This window comes from Camelus bactrianus, chromosome 27, assembly GCF_048773025.1.
Source record: "Camelus bactrianus isolate YW-2024 breed Bactrian camel chromosome 27, ASM4877302v1, whole genome shotgun sequence".
In the NCBI taxonomy this organism is placed as follows: Eukaryota; Metazoa; Chordata; class Mammalia; order Artiodactyla; family Camelidae; genus Camelus; species Camelus bactrianus.
In genome coordinates, this window is record NC_133565.1 from 9,699,513 (window position 1) to 9,727,467 (window position 27,955).

Below are 27,955 nucleotides of genomic sequence, written 5' to 3' on the forward strand. Positions count from 1 at the left end.
ATTTTTCTTAACACCTTTTTATTCTCTATTATCTACAATTAGTCTACTGTTTTTACAATCAGGAAATTAAATAGTTAAAACAGCTGCCCTTTTATAAGCAAAGATACTAGCTAGCATTTAAAAAAATATATTCTTTACATTGTAAATTTCTTATGGATGATTTGATTATTTCAACTGAGTAAAAATGACTGAGTTTGATGCTTTGGAGTATAAAGAATATGGTATGCTATCCTGCTTCCAGGATTATAAAACCTGGTGGGAGAGATGAGATAAAACTCTGCTGAAAATCCTACAAGTAAGTTCTCTTGAGTGTCCAGAACCTACCTCTATAGTTATATTAAAATAGAAGTGAGAAATCTAGTTTGTGTTATAACCACCCAATACCTAGCAGTGATTAATAGAAGGACTAATTTTGATCCCTTACTCTAATTCATTGAGGCCTGGTCTGACCCATCTGTGATGACATGTTATACCCCGCCCCTCTCCCCTTCCCATGTTTAGATTAAAACTTAAAAAAAAAATTTTCTTACAGGTGTGAGTCCCTGCTAGTTCATATGAGACAACTAATAAAGGAATCGTCTCATTTTTTAGCTAGGGATATGAATTTGGCCACATGTAAGCTTGTCTCCTGCTCAGCACAACAGCAGAAGGAGGGAGGATTCTCTTAAATTTTTTTTAATCTAAAAGTGGTGGCTTTTTAGTTTTCAGAAAGTCATTACTGAGGGTCTGTCCCCAAGTTGTTGGACTTCCCTTTATGTCAATTTGCTAATATAAATTGTTTAGAAGAAAATATTCTAATATTCATGTTAATATTCTAGATTGAACACTTAAGTAGTAGGTAAGCAGTGATGGAGCAAGGATGTTGATCTGCTGTAGAAGTTAAGTGTGGCAATTTATAACACTATAGTAATACTAAAATAGTGAAGAGGGCTGCTGTCTGATATAAAACTGGGATGGTGAACTAGTTTCTTTAGAAGGATGTATTCCCAATGAAATGGGACCTCTGATAGATTTGAGTGATTTACATTCATTTAGATTCATTATGTGCGTATGCTTGCAGATCATATTCTAGAACTATGAAAAAAGATATTTGGCAAGCTTGGAAGTCTGGTGAGATCCTGTCTGTCAGTGGTAATTTATGCAGACTTTAACGCTGTTTTCTTTGAAGAATAAGCTGTTTAATGAATGGATCAATACAATTGCACAAAAGTAAACCATTCAATCAAAACTAATTATATGTTTGGGAGGCATGATAAAAATAATTTTAATATGGGAAACTAGGTGAAAAGAGATACATATTTGGGCCCCATATGCTGTTTATGGCCGTAGACTCTGATTTGAACCCTCTTTAGTTGAATAAAATATAGTCATGTGAACTCTGTGTGCAACAGGGTTTTTGCTGTTGTTGCTCGTAGGCTTTATTTGTCCTGTGTTACAGATAGCATCTTCCTGACAGACATCTCTGACTTAGATTACCGTGTAGTGGCAGGGATGGAAATTGCACTGACTTAACATTTACCTTCTGGTTCTGGATGGCTATTAGTACTGTGACTGTGGGAAAGTTATTAATTTCTGCAAGCCTCAGTTTCTTTGTTTGTGAGAATCGACTTAATTCATTTGGGGGGATTGTAGGGAAGAAATGAAAAATACAGTCAGAGTCCTTAGCACATCCTTGGCACATCTGTAAATGTGAACTGTGCAGATGGTTGCCGTTATTTAATTAAGGTATGTATTTTTTTTAATTCCTTGGTACTACGTTTACTTAGACTAAAACATGGAAGTCCAATAATTATGCAACTTAACTTCACATCTCCCTGAGACTGTCAGCTGTCAGATTTCAAAACTGAGATATGTATCTGTTTGGTGTTTTCCAGATCGCACATCCCGATGGTCAAGAAATTGAAAGTTTTTTTCTTAATGATTATTTTATATAATAATGACTTGTCTTACTCTAACAGTCTTAGCGTTTAATATTTGAAAAATCCTGACTGTCAGTACTTAGGATCCTCTCAGTCAAGATCCCTGGTTCAGTCTTTTGGTGACTTCCCATTGCCCTTAGGAGAAAAAGTCCAAACTTTAACCTTCTCTCTCACAGCACTCTCTCTGCTGAATTTCTTCCAAGTTTTCCACCAGTCCACGCTCTCATCTTTGGGCAGTCTTCCCTGCATCCCTGCCAGCCACACAACCTCCTTGCTCCTCATGTGCACCTGACCTGTTAGGACTTCAGGGCTCAGCTTGCCCTCTTCTCCATTAAGAAGGCATTCTGGAGGGGGTGGTATAGCTCAGTGGTAGAGTACATGCTTAGCATGCATGAGATCCTGGGTTCTATCCCCAGTACCTCCATTAAAAAAAAAAAAAAGAAAGAAAAGAAGGTGTTCCAGACTCTGTGACCTTCAGTTCTCCTTCTGTATCTTCTTATTGCTTCTCTATCAAGCATATATGTTATCAGTACTATGATTCTCAGTCCTCCCACTGTTTGGTCATTTTGTATTACTTGTTTCACCATCCTCCTTTCTAGGACACATGCCACATGAGGACAGCACTTTGTCTCTCTTGCACGTTCTTCTCTTACTGTGATTATTAGCCTTTGGAAGTCAGAAACCTCGGAGCTGGAGAGTAGCGACAAGGGCTGCCAGGGGCTGGGGGACTTGGCACCTGTTGGGCAGCTGTTATACCGGCAGATGTGCACACAGGTGCCTCATGGCCTGCCCTTGTATGAAGCAGAAGCTTCCCTTTAAAGACCGTCTCTAACTTCCCATGAGAAACCTTGCATTTGTAAGATGCTTTGGAATTCCAAAGGTCTCTCAAATTTTTATTAATACAGAGCATTCAAACTTTGCTGGAAAGAGGCAGAGTCTTCTTAGTGTAGGTAAAGTCCAGTTGTAACTAGTTCAAGAACTAGTCAGTATTTCATTGCAGTGCGAATTTTCTTGAACTTGGTAATGCCAGAAGTGAAATCCCGCTAAAGAAATGTGTGTGTGTATACACAAACACACACATACACATGATGGAATATTACTTGGCCATAAAATAGTAAAATCTTGCCATTTGTGGCAACGTGGATGCACCTAGAAGGTATTATGCTAAGTGAAATAAGTCAGAGAAAAACAAATATTTATGCTTTCACTTACATGTGAAATCTAAAAAAATAAATCAATGAACAATTAAACAGAAACAGGATTATAGATCCAGAGAACAAACTAGTGGTCATCAGAGGGGAGGGGGCGGGGTTATGGGTGAAATGGTGAAGCGAGTTAAGAGGTAAAGTATGGATGCAAAGCACAGCATAGGGAACAGAGTCGCTGATACTGTAATGACTTTGTATAGTGACAGATGATTATTAGACTTATTGTGATCATTCTGTAATGTATACAAATATCCGTCACTATGTTGTACACCTGAAACTAATATAATATTTTAAGTCATTATACTTTGATTGAAAAAAAATGAAGTCCCTCTCCGGGGAAGAAATAATTGAAGACTTTGCTTTGCGCCTCTGTTGTGAATGTGTCCATAGGAAGAGCTGGTGGGGTGCTGTGGCTGCTGGTGGTGGACAGGTCTGTCTTGAGTCGACTCTCCCTTGCCTGGTTCCAGTTTGTGTGTGTATGTGTGCTGTGTGTGTAGTTGGTGAAAGATATGTAGGATACTTTCACTGTTGGGAGTTTGAGGAGAGAAGGATGTCGGCTGTAGGTCATGGTCCTCATGTAGCCTTGTGGTGACAGTAGTGTATCTCTCTATCAAAGGCATATTGCATGTCAAATTGTCATTGATATGATTTGTTATTTCCATGTGCTGAGTTTTCTTTAAGCAAAAATAAGTCTGTTTTGGGTTTTGGATATTATATGTGCAGAAGATAATTTCTAAAACATTACTAACTTATTAGAAATTAATCTCCAAGAATATAAAAGATTTGAAACTTAACAGTCCATTGACTTTGTATCCAGAAACAATTTGCTAAAAAAAAAAAAATCCAATACATGTATTTGGAACCATTTAATTCTTCATATGCATTTTAGTTGATAAGCTTAGAAGATTCTGCTAAATATATGCTTTTATTTCTGGTTATTTTCAGTCAGTTCAATTTGATTAGAATTTTTTCCTTCAGGTAACATTCTGAGAAGGAAATATTGCAAATAAATGTGAATGTGAGTGAAAAACATTACATAGACTTTCATCATTTACTGAAAATATGCCCCTAAGTACATTCTCTCCTTTTTTATTATTTTTTATGCTTTGGTATTATGTTTTAGAATCATGTTATCATTTTCCTTCCAAAAATTCATCAAGATCCATGTATATTAGTTTGAATTTGAATTTCTAGGTGAGATGGTAGATCATAAGTGTTAGAAAATGATTTCTTGAAATTAACAGCATTATGCTAGTGTCATACTTATGCGTGGCTGGAGATCTGAAATATTTTCTCTATGCATTTTTGTCCACAGATACTTCCCTTCCACATGCCCTCCCACCAAACAAAAAACAAAACAAAGTCTCTGGGAGCCTTGAGATGATCTTTGGGCAATAGCAAAATTTGGACTGTTTAATATTAGTCTACCTCATATAATAAATGTGTTCTTAGTCCTCTTTTGTGAACTTAAGTTCCATATGTCATATTTCAAGTTTATTCAGAAGAATTTAATTTTAAATTCTTTGGAATCCTAGAGAAAAAAATCTAATGTCAATAATCAGTGAATAATTTCTGTTTTGAAATACAAACTCGAGTTTTCAGTTATTTTATGCAGCTATACCAGGTTTTAAGCCTGAGCTATAAAATGAAGACAAATTAGACATGAATTTATATTTGACAAAATAGTTGCAAGTTGAAAGCATTTGAATTACAGATTTTTGAAATCAAATATATTTGAATTTAAAATCTGACCCAGCTTTCTGAGCCTGAGCAAAATATGTAAGTACTTTGACTCTTGGATGTCCACCCAAGAAATGAGGATGATACTTAACCAAAAAGAGTAGACAAATAAAGATGTAAAGTGTGTTGTAGAATGTGAAACTATATAAGCTTAACAAAGTATCACTGGCCTCCTTTTGATAAACAGTTCCCTTGGTACATTTAACATAGAAAGTATATGAAAGAGAACTTGCAATGTTTTGGCATTTGAAAAGACTTCAAAAAATATACCTTCACTTAAACCACAAAGAAACTGGTTATCAGAGGAGGTATTAAAAGTGCTCATATTTTTAGTCTTGAACTTCTACTACACTGCTGCTTGCTTTCTACTCCATATTATTTAGAACATTTACATTTGCAAACTACTGTGATCAAACCTAGTACAGTAAAAAGTTTGTCTTAATTTCACGGCCTCAGTTTGCAGCCAGTATCTGGCTCTTCATAAAAGTGTGTTTCTTGAAGAATGAGAGTAATTTCTAAAGAATATTCTGAAATAAAATTGAGTGACATCATATAGAGAGGGCAGACGTTGAAATCCACCAGAAGGAGATTTTTTTTTTCCCCAGTCAGTAAAAAATAGAACATCTCCCTAAATTTCTATTTTCCTTTGGGCCTGATCACCTTCCTTTCAGCACCTGACTACTTTCTAACGGAAGATTTCCCTTTTAGAGCCAGGAGGGATTTAATCCATAATGGTATTATTACCCAGTAGATGGAAAGCAGACCATAAAAGAGTATAAAGAATTAAGAGCTGGTGGAATAGAGAGACCTCTTTGGCTTTGCTTTTCAGCATCCACTATCTTACTTGGATCTAAAATAGTAATTTACTGAACTATGTATGCAGTTGAAGCTTTATAGTAAAATGAGAGAGGAAGTCTAAGGATTTCATACTATAGATTATTTTTGTGATTTCAATTTTGTGATTAAACTCTTTGTGTGATACTTTTTTTCTTTTAGCTTCCTCAAGTGATTAAAAATTATTTCAAGTGCTTTATTATAGATAATATTTTTAAAATCTGTATATATGTATGTATAAACATACATACAAATATATACATGAAATAATTGAAAAATTATATAGAGTAGAAAGTTCCCTATTGCTCCCCACTACTGAAAAATCCCCCTCAAAATTAAAAGAGCCACTATTTGGTATATAACCTTTCAGAGATTTCTCAACGTTTTTTACCAGTTACTTGTTTGTCTGCAACTACCATTTTTAAGTTATTGGTAAATTTTGGACTTATTTCCATGTCAGGAAGGCCTGTTAAGCCTGTTTTGTTTTCCATTGTATATGTGTTTCAGTCTTCAAAACTTCAAAAGAAATAGATTTGAGGCATGTATTCCTTCATAAAATAAATATTTATTGAATGCTTATCATTTGCCAAATGGGTACTATGGACATTGAAATAAAGATATAGCTCTGTGACCTCAAAGATTTATATAGTGATTTTGTGTGTGTCCATACACAAAACTAATATAACTGTTGAAGATACTTTCTAATTGCAAATTTAGGAAATCTTACTCAAGACGAGTCCAGTGACTTAGGATCTCTACTTTAGTCTCTGAGGTGCTTCCCTGCCAGACACTTCATGTGAATTTTATGTCTACCACAAAACCGGAAACCCAGTAAATATCAGCTTATTGATTTGAAGATAACAGTGTCCCGGCCAAATAGTTCATATTCACTTATCATCTGCTGTGATGTAGATTACTGGTGATGTTTCTCTTTTTAAATAGATGGCTTTGCTATTAACAGCTTTACCTTGATTAGCTCCTCCTTTTCCATCTCCAGTTATTCCTAGCTCAGAATAATTACTGAAACGTCATGTAGTTTGGCAGTTTATCAGGTATTCAAAACCCAGAAGGTAATTGTGGTCTGCTGTTCATAAGGCTTGGTACTATACGTGGAACACCGACCTCTCCTCTGGGCTAAGATTAAACAGTTGCTTATGGCCTGACACCGAGCCCCATTTTGAATAGTTCCATACTTGAAAAATACAAGGTTTGGTATTCAAAAGTAAGTGAATAATAACATAGTAAATTATGGCATGGCATTCAGTGGAATAGTGTGTTGCCATTTTAACATAATGATAAAGCTCATACAAGTACAGTCAGTGTTCACTACAACCAACAGCAGAATAATCTTGCATGTATGCTGAGTATAAATAGTCATCCCAAGACAGTTACACACAGCTCAGTGGGGAGAGTGGGCAGGCTGTTTTAAGGAACTGGAAGTGGTCCTGGATGGAAGACTGCAGCGTGGGGTTTGAGCTGGGCAGCGTGGTGAGAATAACCGTGGAGAGATAAGAGGAGATGGTTTATCTGTGCCATCCTCACACATATTTTTTCTCTCTTCCTAGAACGCTCTTCCCCTGTCTTTTCCTGCAGCGGCTTCACATCTTCTCAGACTGGCTCAACCCACCCCCTCGTAAAAGACCTTCCCCAAACACACTCCAAACTCCTCAGCCTCCTCCAGACAGACAGACACACCACACACACACACATGCACGCACACACTCTCTCTCTCTCTCTCTCTCTCACTATCCCACCCTATGTGTGTGTCTCTCTTAACTTATCATAGTTGGTGATCATTGTGAAGTTCTTAACTGCTTGTCTCCCTAATAAAGTGTAAACACCACGAGAGCAGGGATTCTCTGTCTTTATGGAGATACGGCTGTTACACGTGGCATATTCAGGAAATATGCCTCATCTGGAGGAATCAGGAGTTTGACCTCTCATCCCAACACGATTCCTTGCTACCTGTGCAGCTCTGGGCAGATTATTTAACTTTTTAAGTCTGTTTTTCTCATGTCTGAATTTAGAACAGTTAAACCGTAGGTTAGGTCACATAATGTGGCCAAAGGTGTGACCAGTATGTCTCAGTAGCATGTCTGAGCTTGTGGCCCACTGCTCAGACCAGACCTGACTAGCCCAGGCCACGTACATCTTCGGTGGCAGAGCCAGGATCAGGACCCAGGACCCTCTGGCTCCAAGAGCTTTCATATTTTCACTGCACAGGGCTGCATGGAATGGGATCCCGAGGAAAGCCCGTAGCTGCCCGGGTCAGGAGAGGGGCTGCGGGGCTCCGCCTGGTGGGCAGGCCTCGGGGGACTTGGTGGGGGCTGGTCCCCGTTGGTATTTCCAGCCGTGGCTTCCAGGAGGGATATTCAGGGAGAAGCGGGGCTTTGGAACGTGGTTTATAGTCCATGCGGTAAAATAGCAAAGGAGCTGTTCAAACTGTAAATTTCATAGGGTACATGTGGGTGGATACTGGAATTTCCAGGGTGCATTTGTAAATGGTAGTTTATATTTAACACTTCAAACCTTTGAATCTCTCAAAAAGAAGGGTTCTTAGATGTCTAACTGGGAAAAACAAAACCCATCAACTTCTATAAATGAGTTGTCTTTTATATGCAGAAGTAGGGACTAGGGAGAACTACATTCTCTTTTGTAATGTATTTATGTTGTAAGGAAAAGTTTAGAAAGTTAATGAAAAGACTAAAAATTGCTTTAAAATTATTCAAAGCTCATTAGAGTATATTAAGTTTTCAGCTAATCAAGACTAAATTTTACTCTATGGAACACCTTCAAATGAGCTATTGTGTGATTTCTAAATAAATTAAAAATATTTTTTAGTGCCTACAGTGTTTCCTAAGGAGGTGGTTCTATGGAAACCTGTTTCCAGAGACTTAGACATTTTTGTCCTATGTTATCATTTAGGTTGAAAATACCAAATTTATGGTATGAGAGTTATGCTTCTTTTTTTTAATAGTTTAATGAAACTTCCCATCAACTTACTCTGCTAACTGTGGAAGGAAAATAATCTTTTTCTTTTTTTCGCAATTAAATCCAAGTAAGGCTTCAGTTATTTTTCTCAAGTCTGTTAGTGAGAGGTGCTTAGTTATACAATGTTGAGGGTAATTTAGATGTATACAGAATGGCTGGATATAAATTTTTGACAAATTGCCTTGAACTTTTAATGGATAAAAATGAAGAAACTCTGCCCCAGGGAAAACATAACCATTTCAAGTTTTATTACTCATAAGTACTAACATATGAGTGTTTAGTCTCTGTTTTCATATGTAATTTATTTTATGTGCTGCTTCATATTTATATGATGTATCGTGAAATATTGCATATGATATGTTCAGTACAACTTTGGCGTTGGGATTGTTCCAGAGAGCTGAGCGTTTGCTTAAAATTCAAGACTGTTTTGTTTTAGACATTTGGAATCGAAGTCTGTCTAAAATAAATTGCCCGTTTTCCTGTCTTCTTAAATAGATTGCACTGAGCAAGAACCTTTCCTTGATGAATGACCAGACTCTGGTTTATTTTAAGCTCCTTGGGAGCTTAGTTGCTCTTGTAAATGTACTAGAATGCCTTACCCCTGATCTGACTACAACCCTGCCTGCTAGTAAGTACTCTGAGGGCAGGGTTAGCATCGTTCGGGGTGAACCCCTGGCGTGGCATGGGGCCTGCTGTTTTAGTTGAATGAATGAAACTCTTACACCCAATTAGGAAGCCCTTAGTACCAGCAGATAGATTTCGTGTACTTTGCCATCGAAATCAGTGACCTCAGACTGCTGTCACTGCTTACTGTTTGGGGCTGTAATCTTGCCTGGCACGTGGAGCTCATCATAAATACCTTTTTAGCTTTTGCCATGAGTCTGGAAAAGGTGCTTGAGTCCAGCTCAGCATCCTGTACCGTGAGGACAAATAGGCTCTTAAGTAAGAGCCTGACTGAGTCTCACTGCGCAGGAGTGCTTTCGGCACTTGGATTTTGGGTCATTACAGAGTCCTGCTTATCATAATTTTTCTGCTATTGACTTCAGTCCTTTTCTTTTGAGAAACGGATCTGTGGGGGCTGGGATAGCCCCTGTGGCACAGCTGTCATCCCACAACTCCTTGTTGGCACTCCCCCCCCACCTCGACAGGATCTTTAACTGATACCAAGTTTCCAAAACTTGGGATGTGAGGACTCAGCTGGGGGGCTTATCTCACCAGCTGCTGCTCCATCTTTTCCACCAAGTACCCCATCATGTGGTAGAAGAGAAGTGCCCACCATAGAGGATTTAGGGGTATATCCCAGGCCATGAGCTACAAGAAAATAGTTCCATGGAGTTTTACATTTTATCTTAAAAAAAATTACTGCCAATTTAGAATCTGTACATATTATATTCACGTTTATCTTAGTGTAAAACAATATTTTAAATAACTAGTAGAAAAACATTATATCTACACACACATATGCAGATACACTTATGTACACATCCTCTTTGTTTTCAAGTGTCATATCCCCTAACCCCCCAACCCCTGCCAGTGTGCACCTGTGTGCATACAAGTGCGTGCGTGCGTGTGCGCACGCACACACACACACACACACCCCTTCCAGAAGTGGGAATAAATTTATGTGTTGAACAGAACTTTGCCCTTATTTTTTTCTTTTAGGTTATCTGGGTTCAGGGATGATGTGTGCCTGTGTATATGTCCTAGGTTATATTTTGAGATCTTTTTTTTAGATCAGGGGAAATGTTAAAGAATGACCATTCTGTTTATTTATAAACAGGGTGAAAAGATAAAACACAGTCATACTGATTATCTATCATATTGAGAACTCTTGAGGGTGAGACAGGTTTATTTCCACCCCACCAAATCCTAGTTCTCTGTTTTCCTCCTGCATTCTGCTTGCAGACTGAACAATGCCATATTTAGCTCTCCTTTTTTCCCCTCTGTGGCTTTATCAGCTTGAAGAAACCAAGTGATATTTTCAGCATTCTTGCTCAAGATCTTCTTGGCCAGATCAACAAGTTCATTAGGCACCTTTTTATAATCTGAGTTATCGCAGGCAGAAATGCCACCAGTTATTTTGCCACCACAGGCTGCTGTTTTCCCGTCATTAATTACCTCTTTATTATTTCCCCTGCTGCCGTCCACCACCCAGTCTGAAAACTGACTCCACGTGTTTCCAGTTTTGATTGTGTTTTCATTGTCGAGTTTTATTAAGGCAGCACTCGGCTTTCAGGGCAGTGTCTTCATCGGTTTTCTATTTCTGCTGAATCAACCTCCCCAAGCTTAATGATGAAAACAATAGCTGTTTGCTCACAATTCTGCATTTTGGGTGGGCTTGGCTGCCCAGTTTTCTGGTCTTAGCTGCTCCCACTCAGGTGGCTGTGGTCTTCCAATGGCTTACCTGACCAGGGCTGGGGAGCTGAAGGCGGCCTCACCCACGTGGGGGGAGGGGGGCTTGGTGCTGGGTATCTGGCAGGCCTTTCTCCCCACCGTGGTTGGGGGTGTCTCTCATCATCTGGTAACCTGTCCCGGGGTCCCATGCCCGGCAGGCAAAGTGTTCAGAGACGGGAAGGACGGAGACTGCAAGACCCCGTCAGGCCCCAGCTCTGCCGACACACACGGTGTCACTTTGCTGTGTTCTAATGGTCAAAATGAGTCACACAGCCAGCCCAACCAAGAGGTCGGGAAGTAGCCCCTGTCGCTTAATGGAAAGAGCTGCAAAATACTGTGGCCATGTTTTTACAACTCCCTCCCCTCTCAAATATTGCATATCTCTGAGCACTCTTGTGGAGGAGCAAAATTTATTCAATACTGCTGATCTTCTAAACCTGGGATCACAGGCTGCCAGGGCCTCTGTGTGACTATTGGCATGTTTCAACATTTAAAACTCAAGGGATTTTTACATTAAACAGAATCCTGAATCCTGTCTTCTCTCTAACAAAGTGGAAGCCCTTGGTAATACCAGACTCGAACCTGCAAGCTCCCAGGGAGCTGGAGCTAAGTTGGGGGCATCTTTTCCTGTTTGTCACCGTCCCCACCACTGCCTCTCCACTGGTTCAGACTCTGCCCCTGGATTCCAAGGCATTTGAAAATGCCTGTGAATTCACGGCTCATCCTCAGCCAGGGCTTTGGAAAAATCAACTGCTTTTAAAACTGCAGATTCCAGGGCATCACCTCAGATCCTTTGAATTGGATTCACTGGGAAGCAGGACCTGGGTACATGTGTGCTCATGCAGCTTCACACATGACTCTTTTATCCCCCCATCAGGAAGAACCACTGACTCAAAGTCCCTGCAGATTGGAATAATATTGAATAATTGAGAAATGACTGGACTTTACTTATTTCTTGATTAAAAAAACAAGTCAGGTGCTTTCCCATTTATTTCACTTTTTTCTCATAACTTCTATAATGACACTAAGATAGGGAAATTAATGAATGGCAGGGAAATTTCATTTTGTCTACCTTCTCCATATTAAAAAACAAACAACCAAAATGTCAGCATTTATTACTGCTTCAGGGGTATTCTATTTACAGGAAACTCAAATAGAAGCAATAAATTTTAGTAGTGATCCTTTCACTAGCACCTGAATCTCTACCTGTTGGAAGATACCTTTATAGAGATGGAAGAGAATTGTGAACATTAATACCTGAATATCTGTAGAAGATGCTACGGAGATAGTATCATGTACCTTGAAATGAAGGTACAGCCTTAAATTACATTAAAGGGATGAGGAAACACAGAGACTGTATCTGCCATCTTCTCTGTATCTCAGAAAGCAGCTTCTTTTGCATCATTTAATTTGAGTGAAATACTTTTACTTGACCATAATGACATTTTATAGTGTTAGATATGATCAGTTCTTATTTGAGTTTCTTTTGGAAGAACTGTGTTTGAAGGGCAGCTTTATGTTTTCCCTGACCTGCCTTAGCTCAATTTTGTTAGCCCAGTCTTCTGCGTCTGTGTGGCACACACCCACAGAGCCATAAGCAGGTACTGGCTGCATCCTGGGGACACTGGCCAGACAGGCCTGCCCTCAGTGAGCACAGGGGAAGAAGGAAGTTACAATGCATCATAAACCCCCTGAGAGAGAGGTCCTGCTAGCTTCTCTCGAAGTCAACTGGGAAAACACAGATCTTGCTGATAGCAAACATTTCAGAAACACTTTAGTTTCTGGAATGAATTCAGTGACGTCTGAACGTTAGAAGGGGGTAAGCATGTTATTTTCTTTCATATTTCATACTTTTCGGTATTCATAGAAAATCTGACTATGACCTGAAAAGAGTTATAAAGCAGTTTCTTTAAAATTTCTACCAAAATCTCTCTTTTGATTGAAGTTTTACTGTTAATATTTAGTAAATGCATCTTATTTGTCCCATCAAGATCTTTGAAGCTGTGTGCATTCAGTATATTTGGCTAATCAGATTCTTTTCAGGCCTTGGAAATACTGCTGCAAATTTCTCTGTTTAAACCGAGCACCTGGTATTTTATTATTAACTTTGTATTTAGAAAATTATTCACTGTCTGGAGATATGTAAATTTCTTAAACTTCCCCAAAGGTTTTCTACCACTTTATTAATTATGGTGATTTATTATTTTGAAAATTCTTACATAGGTTAAAGGAGACATTTGACCTTTTATTTAAGTACTGGACATATTACTTACATAGTTTGTCAACATCCTGCTGCATTTGGGTCAGGGCCATGAAATTCATCTTTTTGGGGAGGTCTCCACTTGCACTAACTAGTGGATGGACAAGTTTAAATAAAATATTATCAAGGCCAAAGACAATATTTGTACGAATTATACAGCACACTATTAAAAGATTTTCAAAAATTAAGAAAACCTTGATTTTTTTCTTATGTATCATAATAGCTCACTTTGAATAGGTAAGTCCCCAACTGTGAATCCAAGTAAGAAGTAGAACCGAAAACCATTTGTGTTAGCTCTTTCATGTATTATTACATGTTGTGGTTTTGTGAAGCAGAGTTTATAAGGTTTGGGATCTAATGAGAGGCCAAGGCCCTGTTTGGTTTATAAATACGTGTGGGATATTATTTAGGTCTTCAGAAATAAAAGCTGAGAATCATTTCCTTATGTTATCAATTCCTCTCTGGGAAAGCTTATTAAAATGTAGAAAATATAATAATATATAATTTAGCTACATAATATACAATGTGGGTTGAGAGACAATTACAGTGTTTTATTTCCCTGTATTTTCCATTTTAACTGAATGCATTTTAGCAACAATTGGTTTCTGGCGGTAGCATTATTTTAGCTGTTTCATAAAGCTTTATAGCAAATTACTGTGTATACCAGATAAAATAAATTCCTGACTTCACTCTTAAAAGTCATATTACAAGCAGGCATGGTTTTTTACTTTTATAGGTAAGCTGTATTTTATAACAATTTTTTTGTGCTGTCAGAATCTCAGTTCAGTATTGTCGTTCCTACCATTATTTCAGTGGTTTCCTCTGTATTTAAGGTTCATTTTATGCAGCAAATCAAGCATCTTCCTATTTGGTTCATAGTAAGCTGATATATACAGTACTCAATTCTGGGGCCACAAGTCACCCAGTAAATAGTGTCTACTTGAATGGGACCTTGTTGTGTTTTCCACGGACACAGTCCCTGTAGTGTACTGTCTCCCTAGACTATCCTACCTTGTCCTCTTTTCGGGTGAGTCTGGCCCTGCTCTTTGACCCTTCCAAATCCCCTCCTTGCCTCTCTTCCTGAATATGTAAATTCTTACTTCAGTCTGACACTTCTTACCTAACCTCACATCCCATTTGGTCATGTTTCATTTTACCCCAAGACTTTTTCTTCCCGTACAAAAGAGACTAGAAAATAATCAAGCAAGCTAACAAAATTGTCTCTCCAGTTTAATTGTCAACATTTTGCATATTTACTACAAATTCCTTTTTTTTAAAAAAAGGAATGTATAATTATAGGATTCGTAATCACATTTCCTTCCTCCTTTCCCAGATGTCACCACTCTACTGGTGTGTCCCTTCCTACCACACATTTTATCTTTAACCACATTCCTATATAGTCACAAACAATATGAACTATTATTGCGTCACATGTTGGTGATTTTGCATAAGTGAAAGGTAATGACTAAAAATAATCGAGGTATAGTGTTATAGATGAACATTTTAAAAGGCTTTTGTGAAGAGCACTTTGAGGTTCACAGCAAAATTAAGAGGAATGTGCAGAGATTCCCGTATGCCCCCTTCTCTGTACATACATAGCCTCCCCCATTAGCAGCATCGTTCACCAGAGTGGTAGATTTGTTACCAAGGGTGAGCTTACATTGACACATTATCACCCAAAATCCATAGTTTACATTAGAGTCCACTCTTACTGTTGTGTGTTCTCTGAGTTTGGACACATGTATAATGCCAGGCACCGACCACTCATCACAGTGTCATACAGGGTATTTTCACTGCCCTAAAAATCCTCTTTGTTCCACCTATTCATCTTTCTCCCTCCCCTACCAGCCCTTGGCAACTTCTCACTGTCTCCATGGTTTTGCCTTTCCCAGAATGTCATGTAGTTGGAGTCATACGGTATGTTGCCTTTTCAGATTGGCTTCTTTCACTTAGTAATGTGCATTTAAGGTTCCTCCATGTCTTTTCATGGCTTGGTAGCTCATTTCTTTTTAGCTCTGGATGGTATTCTGTTATCTGGATGGACTGCAGTTTATCCTTTCACCTGCTGAAGGGCATCTTGGTTGCCTCTGAGTTTTGGCAATTACGAATAAAGTTGCTGTAAACATTCTTGTATAGGTTTTTCTGTGGCTTTAAGTAAGTTCATTTGTGTAAATATGAAAGAACATGATTACTGGATCATATGCTAAGAGTAATTTAGTTTTTTAAGAAAATGCCACACTGTCTTCTAGAGCGGCTGTATCACTTGGCATTCCCACCAATAATGAGAGTTCCTGTTGCTCCACATCCTTGCGAGGATTTGGTGTTGTCAGTGTTCTGGATTTTGGCCTTTCTAATAGGTGTGTAGTGCATTGCATTCTTTTAACTTGCATTTCCCTGATGACGTAGCATGCACATATGCAATTTTTTTCAATAATATTTAGCATTTAAATTTCTTAGTTCATTTTAATATGAAAAATAGTCTGTAAATGTAGACTTTTAGCCTCAGTAACATTCTTTATCCTTTAAGTATTTCTGTTCTTAAAGCTCTGTTATAGTTGGTGAACAATACCATGTGTTCTGAATATTTAAAGAAAATAATATATGTGTAAGACTTGATTATCTCCATGTAAGCACTATACAGTGCATAGATGATGCAAAATACATCTCTTTTGATCCAAAGAATGTGCTTTTTGGTAGGGTTTAGTTTTTAAATTCTTATCAACAAAGATTATCTTATCAAAATTTAAACTGGCAACCTCTCTAAATGAGAGATTTTTCCTGTAATTGTGAAGAGAGGAAAGCCCCATATTTCACCAAAATAAAACTAAGAGATAAATGAGGAAAGAGAAAAGCAAAGGACAAAAAGACTTCTGAAACTACAAAACAGTATATTTTGAAAATATACTGTAAAGAGAAGAGACAGGTAAATTTACCAAATTAATATCCCTAAACTAGTGCATTTCCAGTGGGAACGCCCACCTTTTGAATCCCGCAGCTGAACTACTGTAGCTGTGCACCGTAGACTCCTGGCAAAGCACCTGCCATCTTTCTTTTCATATACAGCTGGAACGGGCTCTGTCTGCAGTGAGCTCTTTGTCACGTGGGGTTTCGCTCTTTCTGCAGGACCCAGCCTGGCCCCTTGCTGCTGTTAATTGCAAGTTGGATTGCCTCCAAGTCCAGGGGGTATGGCTGAGGGAGGCTCTCCTTGTCTTAGGAAGAGCCATGTGTGCTGCTTTGGTAGGTGAAAATGGAAATCTTCAGTGAAAGATAGACCTTGAAACTGAACATTGAATCAGTTGAGGTGTAACATGTCTTTAAAGTATTGACATGTAGCATAGCTTAGTTACAATCTTAGCCAAGCAAGGCTTTCTCGTGTAAGCCAGTGTGCTGTAGGGTACCTGCTGAGACAGTGCGTATGAGTTCACATGTCCCTTTCCAACCTGCTGGATCTATGCCACCCAAGTCCCCTGCCTGAGGATGTCCTAGATTCAAGAGAACCAGAGAAACTCCACTTTCTCAGCTGAGTGTCCTACCAGCCCCATGACTGAAGAGTGCCTCTCAGTTGTCAGCCATCCCTACTAGTTCTTCCATTGACTACAGTAAGTGTTTGGGCAGAATAGAGACTAAATGACATGCATTTTTAAGAAATAACGTTTGTTTAGTTCCAAATAAATGACTGTTTAATGTTCTCCTCTTGATAGCTAGGCATTTTGTCATTTTCTGTCTTGCTTTATATGTTGAGATTGGTGCTGATGGTTGATATGTTTTTATGAAACGTTGTGATGTGCTACAAATAGACATTTTGAAGAGTAAAATTTGTGTAATTTGAAATTTATAAGAGTGACTGTCTAAGGCTGATGCAGTCTTACAGTAGTTTACTGTTTCATCCTAACATATTGGACTTTTAGTTACTTGCCTAATACTCTGAGAAAAAGTGAAGAAAACTACTGTAGCAGATAAGTTATTTTCTGAAGCCGTTTTCTCATTTCAGCTTACGAGAATTTGCAAATGAGACCAGAATAAAAATGAATATGTCTGGCTGAGGCAGAGATACTAGGAGCTGGGAACTCTTGGGTAGTCTCAGGAAGGAATCTGGACAGAGAAAAGGACTTATCAGAAATGCAGTGTAGGTGGAAGGATTTTTAGTGGTGCATTCAGATTCTGATTGTATTTCTAGCTACAAAGTGTTTGATGGGATGTGGGTAACTAGATGCCTGAATGTTCTTTGCACCACCTGTAAAATCCTGCTTGCTTTAAATTTCAGAATTTAGACATTAAGAAATCAGCTATATAGAATAAAAATATATCCTTTTGAGAAAATAGTGTCCCCAGTTCCTATAGGGGATGTTGCTGTCACTGTTAAATTCTTAAGAGATTACCACAAGTTATGGACCCACTCTACCTCAAGTTTTCTCGATACAACCAGTTTTAGCACTTAAAGTATATAGATGGTTGTATTTTTCACAGTGGGACACACTGGTATCTCTTCCAAGAGTTGTCCCAACTGGTTCTCCCCCTCAGAGCAGTGTTGCTGTATGTTAATTCCAGTAAGTTAGCATTCAGTCAGTGGTTGGTCTAAACATGCTACCATAAAAAAATTTTTTTTGAAGTGTACAATTGAAAATATAGAATTGTGATTTTTTTTCCTTGTTCATGGTGACATCTGTTGACACCTGATATATAAATAAGCTATAATTTTAGCTGTATGTAATAGAAAACTCGAGCCACAGTGGCTTAATCAAACAGATGAGTGGATAAAGATGTGTATATATACACAATGGAATATTACTCAGCCATAAAATGAAATAATGCTATTTGCAGCAACATGGATGGACCTAGAGATTATCATAGTAAGTGAAGTAAGTCAGACAGAGAAAGACAAATATCATATGATATCATTTATATGTGGAATCTTAAAAAAAATGATACAAATGAACTTTTTTTTACAAGCCAGAAATAGACTCACAGACAGAAAATAAACTATGGTTACCAAAGGGGAAAGGTAGAGAGGGGTAAATGTGAAGTTTGGGTTAAGCAGATACACACTACTATATATAAAATAAATGACAAGGTTCTACTGTATAGCACAGGGAACTATATTCAATATCTTATAATAACCTATAATGGAAAAGAATTTGAAAAATGATTTGTGGATATATATGTATATGTACAACTGAATGACTTCGCTCTACACCTAAAATTGACACAACATTGCAAATCAACTATACTTCAATTTGAAAACAAACAAACAAACAAAAAACCAAGGTCTGTTGTTTTTGTCTCTAGAAAGGTAACCCCAAGGCAGGCAGGTAGCCTGACAATGTCATCGGCTCTGAGGATCTTTATGATTTTCTGTTTAGCCTTCCCTTTGGTTGTCCAGCTTTCATCTTCATGCTTGTTGCCTCGTGATGACAAAGTGGCTGCTACATCTCCAGGATCTTCCTAGGAACAGAGAAGGTAATAGGCAAGGAGATAAAGGCACCAGCCAGTTAAGTCTGCTCACTTTTAAAGAGCTTTCCTGGGAGCTCCCACTGGCAACTTCTGCTTATATCTCCTGGGCCAGAGTTAGGTCTCTGTCATCTGCAACTGAACCAGGGGTTGGGGTATGTACTTTCTCAGCTGGGGAGTGCTGCCCTGCACATAACAGGGGTTGTGTCACTCAGGAAAAATGAAGATAGACTAGACCAGGTGGGTAGATGGACCCCCCACACCTGTGTGCAGAGAGGCCAAGACGAAGCCCAGGAAAATGGCACGTGTGAGAGAAAGACATTTTTTGTCATTGGTTTAGGAACAAGACAAGCTCTAAAGAATAGCAGAGTAGAAAGAAGTTAAGATTCTGTAGTCCTTCTTTTGCAGTTGATCACAGGGAGTTCTCAAATTCCAGCAATTTGTAGTGTAGCAGAGGTGCTACAGACCCGGTGTTAGGGGGGCCTGGGGTCCAGCCCTCGATCTGACTCTGTAATGCTCAGCAAGCTACTTCATTCTTCTGGCCATAAGGGTTTCCTCCCTTGGATTCTAAAATGAGGTTGTGGAATGAATCACTGTGATCCCTCCAGGGGAAAAGATGTTTTGATGATCTGAGTCTGTTGCCTCCAATTTCCCCAGTTGGACTCCAAATCTCGCTCTTGTTGGCATCACCACACATGAGGCTGACCACGTGTATGGAATGTCGGTGGTCACGGTTATGGGAAATTACCGTCAGGTTACTCATGAAGGCTTTCATGTGTATGGAAAGGAGAGCTAAGGTATGCCATTCGTTGTTCTGGAATCCGACCCCTTTGAGACTCACCTGTGGCTCAGATCTGTGCCCACACAAAGGAAGTGTCCCTGTGAATTTGGATGTTAAAGTGTCATGTTCAGAGCCAAGGAGAAAGAGGGAGGGGGGTCCTCAATTTCACATGAGCGAGGGGACCTTCTCTGCAGACATTCCTCAGGCTGGTTTGAGGCATGCAGACACCAGTCACATTGGCATCCCAGTGCAGGATGCCCCCACTTCCTCCATACCTGTCTGCTCCTCCAGCAGAGAGCACGGTTATTAACCCGGTGACAACAGCCCTGTATTTAGAGGCAAAACATGCCAGGAAGCAACTCAAGGAGAGACTGGTGGCATCACTGATGGGAAACCATGTGGAGGCTTTTGAAAGGTGGCTGGTGATGCTCCAGGCAGCCTTTAAGACTGCACAGGGTCCTGGACACAGAGAGCAGCACAGGTGCATGGAGAAGGCAGGCAGAACTGAGGGGCACACGTGGTCCAGGTACAGAAGGAGCATCCTGGTAGAAAGTCTAGTCCAGAGGTTTGCATGATTTGCGACGATGAAATCATGTGTCTTGTCTGTCTCTCTTTTTTCCTCACCTTTCCCTCCCCCCTCTTTTTCCATCTGTCTCTTGCTGGCTTTAATTTAGTATTTTATTCTAAACAAATATATCTCTCTGTCCAGTTGAAAATAGTGGATAGACATTTTGGTCTCTTAAGGCATTTGCCCTTGAATAAGGAAAATAAAAAAAGAGTTTCAGATAGAAATCTGAGCAACCTGAGGTTTCTGCACGGAATAGAAGAGTTGCAATGAATAATTAAACAAGTTATAGCTAATAAAATATACAGCATGTTGCTTCAAACTAAAACATTCTAACTCTGCCTTAGGGATGAATGCTTTTCATTATTTTTTAATTGTTTCCAGGGTTTGACCTTGAAGGGCTTTTCTGGCAGATAATTTGTTATGGTAAGAATGAGATCACTAAGCATTTTAGCACAAGCCACGTGATGCATAGGGTTTCTTCCTGTTATATAATGGTGATGTGATAAGTCTGTTTTCCTGGGGATTTGTTCTTTCATTTCAATGGTAGCTTCTCTCTCACATCCTGTCTTTGGCAGGCTCCGTGTTGCTGTCCTATAGGTGGGTCTCCGTGGTTACGATGCAGCTCCCTGAATCAAAGTCCTGTTTGTGCTTAGATGCCTGCTAACCTCTGAAGGGCCTGTGGACACCCAGAGGCATGTTCCTCCACTTTGATAAAATGGGCATGGGAAGATCTAGGATCTCCCTTCTGCCTTCAGGAAAATGGCATCCTGGGAGAGGATTCTTTCAGGAATAGAGTTGTTCAGACTTTGCCCTGATGACCTTTGTCACTGTTGAGTCTTCCTTTGCAGTTACTATGGGACCTATAATTGCAGAGTGCTTACCGATACTCCCAGCTCCCAGTACTTTTTTAGAACTGATTTTGAAAAGAAACAGTACAACGCAGTGAAATGTTTTATTAAATGAATTCACAGTTCTCCACTTACATTGCATCTTATGAAGAACAGATAATAGAACATTTTGGCTACAGAATTGATGAAAACACGGAAAGTCTGTCATTTTTACCAAATAGAATAAGAAAAACCTGTTGTATGCAGTTGGGGGAAATTATATTCAGCAAATACAGTTTCTTGTTTGTTTAACATGTGTACTGAATTTCAGGCTTGAGGAATAAGTTCAGAAACCATGCCTGGTGTTGATGTGCAGAATATTAGTAAGTTTCATGTATGCCATTAGAATTAAAAAAAACTTAATCAATGGGGTCATGTGGTATGTCTTTATTCCTTTGTCAATAATATTCAGAAAAAATAAATTAGTAATACAATTCGCATTATGCTTTCTTATGGGCAAAGAGAATCCAGTGTGCTTTTAAATACATATAAATGTGTATACTACACTGTGTATAAAACATATATATATATGAGTAAGTAAATTACTACCAGATATTCACCTATTGATGTGAAAATTTTTAGCTTCTATTAGTACATGTAGAAATTGTTGGTTTTATATTCTTAATATTTGGGTTAACAGGAAACATGCATTATTTATCATATATGATCATTTGAATTCTGCTTTGAATATGTGGAACAGTAGATGCCAAGTGTAGTCTACGTAAAATTTATTGCTTTTCCTTCCCCCCAAATTGCCAGGGAGTCTTGGTTTTTAAAAGACAACAAAAACCCCTGTCGTTTTTACTAAGTGGTAGTTCCTTATTGCTGTCATTCAGCTTTAAAAGGTGCTTATTTATAGACCTTGTGAAGTCAAACTGTGTCCTTGGATTACGGTGTTAAAGTTGTAAACTTAGCCCCTTTGCACTGGTGATGTTGGTTTACATTTTGGTGTGGCGAATCCAGAGTCACACAGCTGCTGTTTAACATTTCATAAAACTTTGTAAAATTGTGGCAAAGCCGTCATGTTTAATTTCAGACCCATTCAAAATAGAGAAAACCCATAATTGTTAACCAGAGGCCCAAGTGTGAAGTCTTTCTAAAAGAAACCAGGATCGACTACATTTCTCGGCTACTGTAAACTGGAGCCTAGGAAAGTTATAACTGCGTTGTCTTGATTTACTTGAAGGTAAAACACCTCTTCCTGCAGTGGATTTATCGCCATCCTTATTGCCTAAGGCTTGGTTTTTCTCAGCTCAGAAAGGAAAATGCTAGACAATCATTCAATATTGCAGCTTTAGTTCATATTATTATAGCCACTTTTTATGCAGTTTAATGAAACATGCAGCATGATGATGGTTCATTCTACCCTACATGTTATCCTGTATTAAAATAATCAAAGGGAGGAGATAGCTCAGTGGTAGAGTGCCTGCCTGGCATGCACAAGGTCCTGGGTTCAATTCCTAGTACCTCCACTTAAAAATTAGGTAAATAAATAAACCTAATTACTTCTTCCCCCAAGGGGGAAAAAAAGGAAAAAGAAGGAGAAAGGAAAAAACAAAACAAAAGTAAAATAATCAAGTTGTGAATATTTTAACCCTTGTCACAGGTTAACTTTGAGCTGATTCGGAGAGTTGATTTATTATAGGCCTTATTTACACTTTGGGTAAATTATCTTGTGGTTACAAACTGGTTTTGAAGATATTGTCTGTGAAGACATTGAGACTTTAACCATTTTCATTTTTTAGAATATGGGTGGGGGCAGGTCTTTTTTGTTGGGAGAGGGGGTAATACTGTTTCACTGCTTTATGTGTGGTCCTACTTTATTTATAAGATCCTATCTATAGCCTTCTTTTAATATTACTTAGAGTGATTTACTTCAATCTTTTCTTCAAAACAGATCTCTTGGTTGGCAGTAAGAAGTTAGTAACCTATAAAATAGATTATGTTTTAAAAACTCTGCTAAATTGATTACTGCCATTCATAGCATATTTTGAAAAAGAAATTATATTATAATTTAGAATAAAATACCCAGACTAGCCTATTGAATGTATAATGTCATGGAAATTATAGGCTTTAATTTTATGTACTATAAAAATACATAATGATTACATCTGTGTAATATGTATTTGGTCCCTTAATACCCTGCTCACTGATTGAGCTGCCTGAGATTGGGAGACTTGGAGTTGGACAGATTTGTCTTTTGATCTTGGGTCGAGTCCTGGTAGGTTTTGTGAGTTTGAACAAGCCATTTCACTTCTGAGGCTGTTTTCTCTATGCAGTGGTTAAAATAGTAGGGCCTTTTATGAAGATTAAAAGTAGAGGCAGACCTCATTTTATTGCACTTCACAGATATTGCATTTTTTACAAATTGAAGGTTGGTGGTAACTTTGCATTGAGCAAGTCTGTAAGCACCATTTTTGCCAACAACATTTGCTCACTTCATGTCTCTGTGTCACATTTCAGTAATTCTCATAGTGTTTCAGACTTTTTCATTATTATGTTCATTATGGTAATCTGTGATTATTGATCTTTGATGTTACTCTTTAAATTGGGGCATCACAAACCATGCCCATATAAGATAGCAAGCTTAATCAATGAATGATATGTGTGTGCTCTGACTGCTCCACCAACTGGCCATCTTCTCACCTCTCTCCCTCTCCTCAGGCCTCCCTATTCCCTGAAACACAACAATATTGAAATTAGGCCAGTTACTTAATTTCCAAAATATACAAACAGCTCATACAACTCAATAACAAAAAAGCAGACAACCCAGGCAAAAAATAGGGAGAAGACTTAAACATTTCTCCAGTGCAGACATACAGATAGCCAATAGGCACAACATCACTAATTATCAGAGAAATGCAAATCAAAACTGCAATGAGGTATCACCTTACACCAGTCAGAATGGCCATCATTCAAAAGTCCATAAATGATAAATGCCAAAGAAGGGGTGGAGAAAAGGAAACCCTCCTACACTGCTGGTGGGAATGTAGTTTGGTGCAGCTATTATGGAAAACATTAAGGAGATTCCTTAAAAAACTGAAAATAGACTTACCATATGATCTAGCAGTCCCACTCCTGGGCATATATCTAAAGGAAACTCTAATTTGAAAAGATAATGCACTCCAGTGTTCATAGCAGCAATACTTATGGTAGCCAAGATATGGAAACAACCTAAATGTCCATCAACAGATGACTGGATAAAGAAGTTGTAGTGTGTGTACACACACACACACAATGGAATACTACTTGGCAATGAAAAAGAATAAAATAATGCCATTTGTAGCAACTTGGGTGGACCTAGAGATCGTCATAATAAGTGAAGTAAGCCCAGAAAGAGAAAGAAAAATACCATATGATACCACTTATATGTGGAATCTGAAAAAAAATAGCCACACAATGAACTTATTTACAAAACAGAGACACACTTACAGACATAGAAAATAAACTTATCGGGGTGGGAGGAGGAGGTGAGGAGGGATAAATTAGGAGCTTGGGATTCATAGATACAAACTACTATATATAAAATAGATAAACAATAAGGCCCTACTATATAGCACAGGGAACTATATTCAATACCTTGTAATGGCCTATAATGAAAAAGAATATGAAAAAGAGTATGTATTTGTATCACTGAATCACTATGCTATACACCAGAAATTAACACACCATTGTAAATCAACTATACTTCAATAAAAAAAATTAGGCCAATTAATAACACTAAAATGGCTTCTGAGTGTTCGATGAAAGGAAGACTTACGTCTTTCACTTTAAATCAAAAGCTAGAAATAATTAAGCTTAGTGAGGAAGACATATTGAAAGCTGAGACAGGCTAAAAGCTAGGACTCTTGTGTGAGCCAAGCTGGGAATGCAAAGGAAAAGTTCTTGAAGGAAATGAAAAGTGCTCCTCCAGTGAACACACAAATGATAAGAAAGCAAAACAACCTTATTGCTGATACAGAGAAAGTTTTAGTGGTCAGGACAGAAGATCAAACTAGCCACAATATTCCATTAAGCCAAAGCCTAATCCAAAGCAAAACCCTAGCTCTCTTCAACTCTGTGAAGGCTGAGAGAGGTGATGGAGCTGCAGAAGAAAAGTTCGAAGCTAGCAGAGGTTGGTTCATGAAGCTTAAGGAAAGACGCCGTAACACAGAAGTGCAAAGTTAAAGAGCAAGTACTGATAAAGAAAGTGCAGCAAGTTGTCCAGAAAGTTGAGCTAAGATAATTCATGAAGGTGGCTGTGCTAAACCACAGATTTTCAGTATAGGCTTAACAGCCTTCTGTTGGAAGATGGTAACCTTCTAGGACTTCCATAGCTAGAGAGGAGAAGTCAGTGCCTGGCTTCAAAACCTCAGAGTACATGGTGACTCTTGTTAGGGGCTAATGCAACTGGTGACTTTAAGTTGAAGCCAGTGCTCATTTACCACTAGGAAAGTCCTAGAGCCCTTAAGAGTTATGCTAAGTCTACTCTGCCTGTGCTCCACAAATGGAACTACAAAGCCTGAATGACAGCACAGCTGTTTACAACGTGGTTCACTGAACATTTGAGACCTGTTTCTTAGAGAAAAAGATGCCTTTCACAGTATGATTGCTCATTGACAATGCATCTGGTCACCCAGGAGCTCTGATGGAGGTGAGATGAATGATGAGATTAAAGTTTTCATGTCTGCTAACACATCTGTTCTGCAGCCTGTGGATCAAGGAGCAATTTCAACTTTCAAGTCTTATTTTTTAAGAAATACATTTCATAAAGCTATAGCTGCTGTAGATAATGATTCCTTTGATGGATCTGGGTAAAATAGATTGAAAACATTCTGGAAGGGATTCACATTCTAGATGCCATTAAGAATGTCTGTGATTCATGGGAAGAGTTCAAAGTATTGACATTAACAGGGGTTTGGAAGAAGTTGATTCCAACCCTCATGGATGACTTTGAGGGGTTCAAGCCTTCAGTGGAGGAAGCAACTGCAGATGTGGTGGAAACAGTAAGAGAACTAGAATTAGAAGTGGAGCCTGAATGTGTGACAGAATTGCTGCAGTCTTGTGAATGGATGAGAAGTAGCTTCCTAAGGGCGAGAAAAGGAGGTGGTTGCTTGAGATGGAATCCACTCCTAATAAAGATGCTCTGAAGATTGTTGAAATGAAACAAAGGGCTTAGAATATTACATCAGCTTAGTTGATGAAGCAGTGGTAGGGTTTGAAAGGCTTGATTCCATTTTTTAATTGAAATATAGCAGACATACAATATTATGTTGGATTGACTCCAATTTTGAAAGAAGTTCTACTGTGGATAAAATGCTGTCAAACAGTATTGCATGCTGCAGAGAAATCATGTGTGCAAAAAAGTCAATCGATGGCAGCAGACTTCATTGTTGTCTTGTTTTAAGAAATTGCCACAGCCACCCAGCCTTCAGCTACCACTGTTCTGCTCAGTTAGCAGTTACCAACATCGAGGCAAGACCCTCCACCAGCAAAATGACTTGCTGAAGGCTCCGATGGTGGCTAACTTTTTTTAGCAATAAAATATTTATAAATTAGAGTATATACTTTTTTTAGACATAATGCTATTGCACACTTAATAGGGTATATACAGTACAGTGTGAACATAACTTTAACATGCACCGGGAAACCAAAAAGATTCATGTGACTCGCATTATTGTGGTAGTCTGGAACTGAACCCTCAATGTCTCTGAAGGATGCCTGTAAAAGTGCAGATGTGGGGCAACTGTTATATAGTAAGTGCTTGATTAATATTAGGTATTTATTACGTTTATGGATCACCTTCCTGTTTTTATCCTTAGTACCTATGTCAGGGTCCACTCAGGAGGAGGTGGAATAAATATTGAATAAATGAATGAATAAATAATAACAGACTGACTTGACAATTCTAGAAAGGATTGCAGCCACCTTGGTGCTTTCTCATTTGGAGGTGGTTCTCTTTAACTTCACTCCTACCTTCATAAATGTCTATGGGGAAGGACATGTGACCGACGTAGTCAAACTGGGAGTCATCCTTGATTCTTCAAAATCCAGCTCCTTTTACCTACCTATGAATTTAATTGTCCCCACTGATATTTGGTGTAACCGTTCAGTAGAGGAAGTAGTCAGGGGCAGCTTTATAGAAATTTCGGAACTTGTATTGGAAGCAGTTCAATGTCAGTGGTGTAGAAAAAAGAAGACAAGAGAAAAGAAAATTCCAGGCATGGAGTCTCACAGGAGCAAATATCCTGAGGCTGGAAGTACAGAGTATATTGGAGGGAGTTAGTGGTTAGACCAGAACACTTAAACATACACACAGCATGTTAACTGAACTCACTGAATGGGTTTGGTACTTTCAGTGGAAAAAATTACAGTATCATAGGTGAAAATAATATTAAAGTATATTCATACTGAATTATGGGCTTAAGTGACTCAGTGAGCATATCCTGAATGAGTTAAAATGGATCATAGCTTGAATGAGTTAACTGTTGCCAAAAGAAGCTTTTGACTTTTCATTTTAGGTTTTAAAAAAATTGGAACATTTGGATCAAATTTTCCATGTTTTAAACATGAGTCTGCATCCTAACTTTTATTGTACGGGGGTCTTTCATGCCCTAAGTGTGGGCAGTAAATGTATTTTGTCATATGAGAAGGTATACCTTCCAGTACTTAAAGTAATACTGAATGTTTCTGAATATAGTTGAAGGTAATGTTTTATTTTGGTTTGGCACATGGAGAGGTCACAGAAGTAAGTTTAAAGCAATGTAAAGTCTGTAACAAGTAATGAAATGTTTAGTGACTACTTAGAATCATATTTTTCTAGAGAAATAATAAATGCCATTTGAACAGCTGGGCTAGCTACTTACCACCATCTATGCTTTGCTGGAAGATATTGAACTGCTTTTCCCCAACTTTATTCCTATTCTAATGTTCCTTTGATCAACCA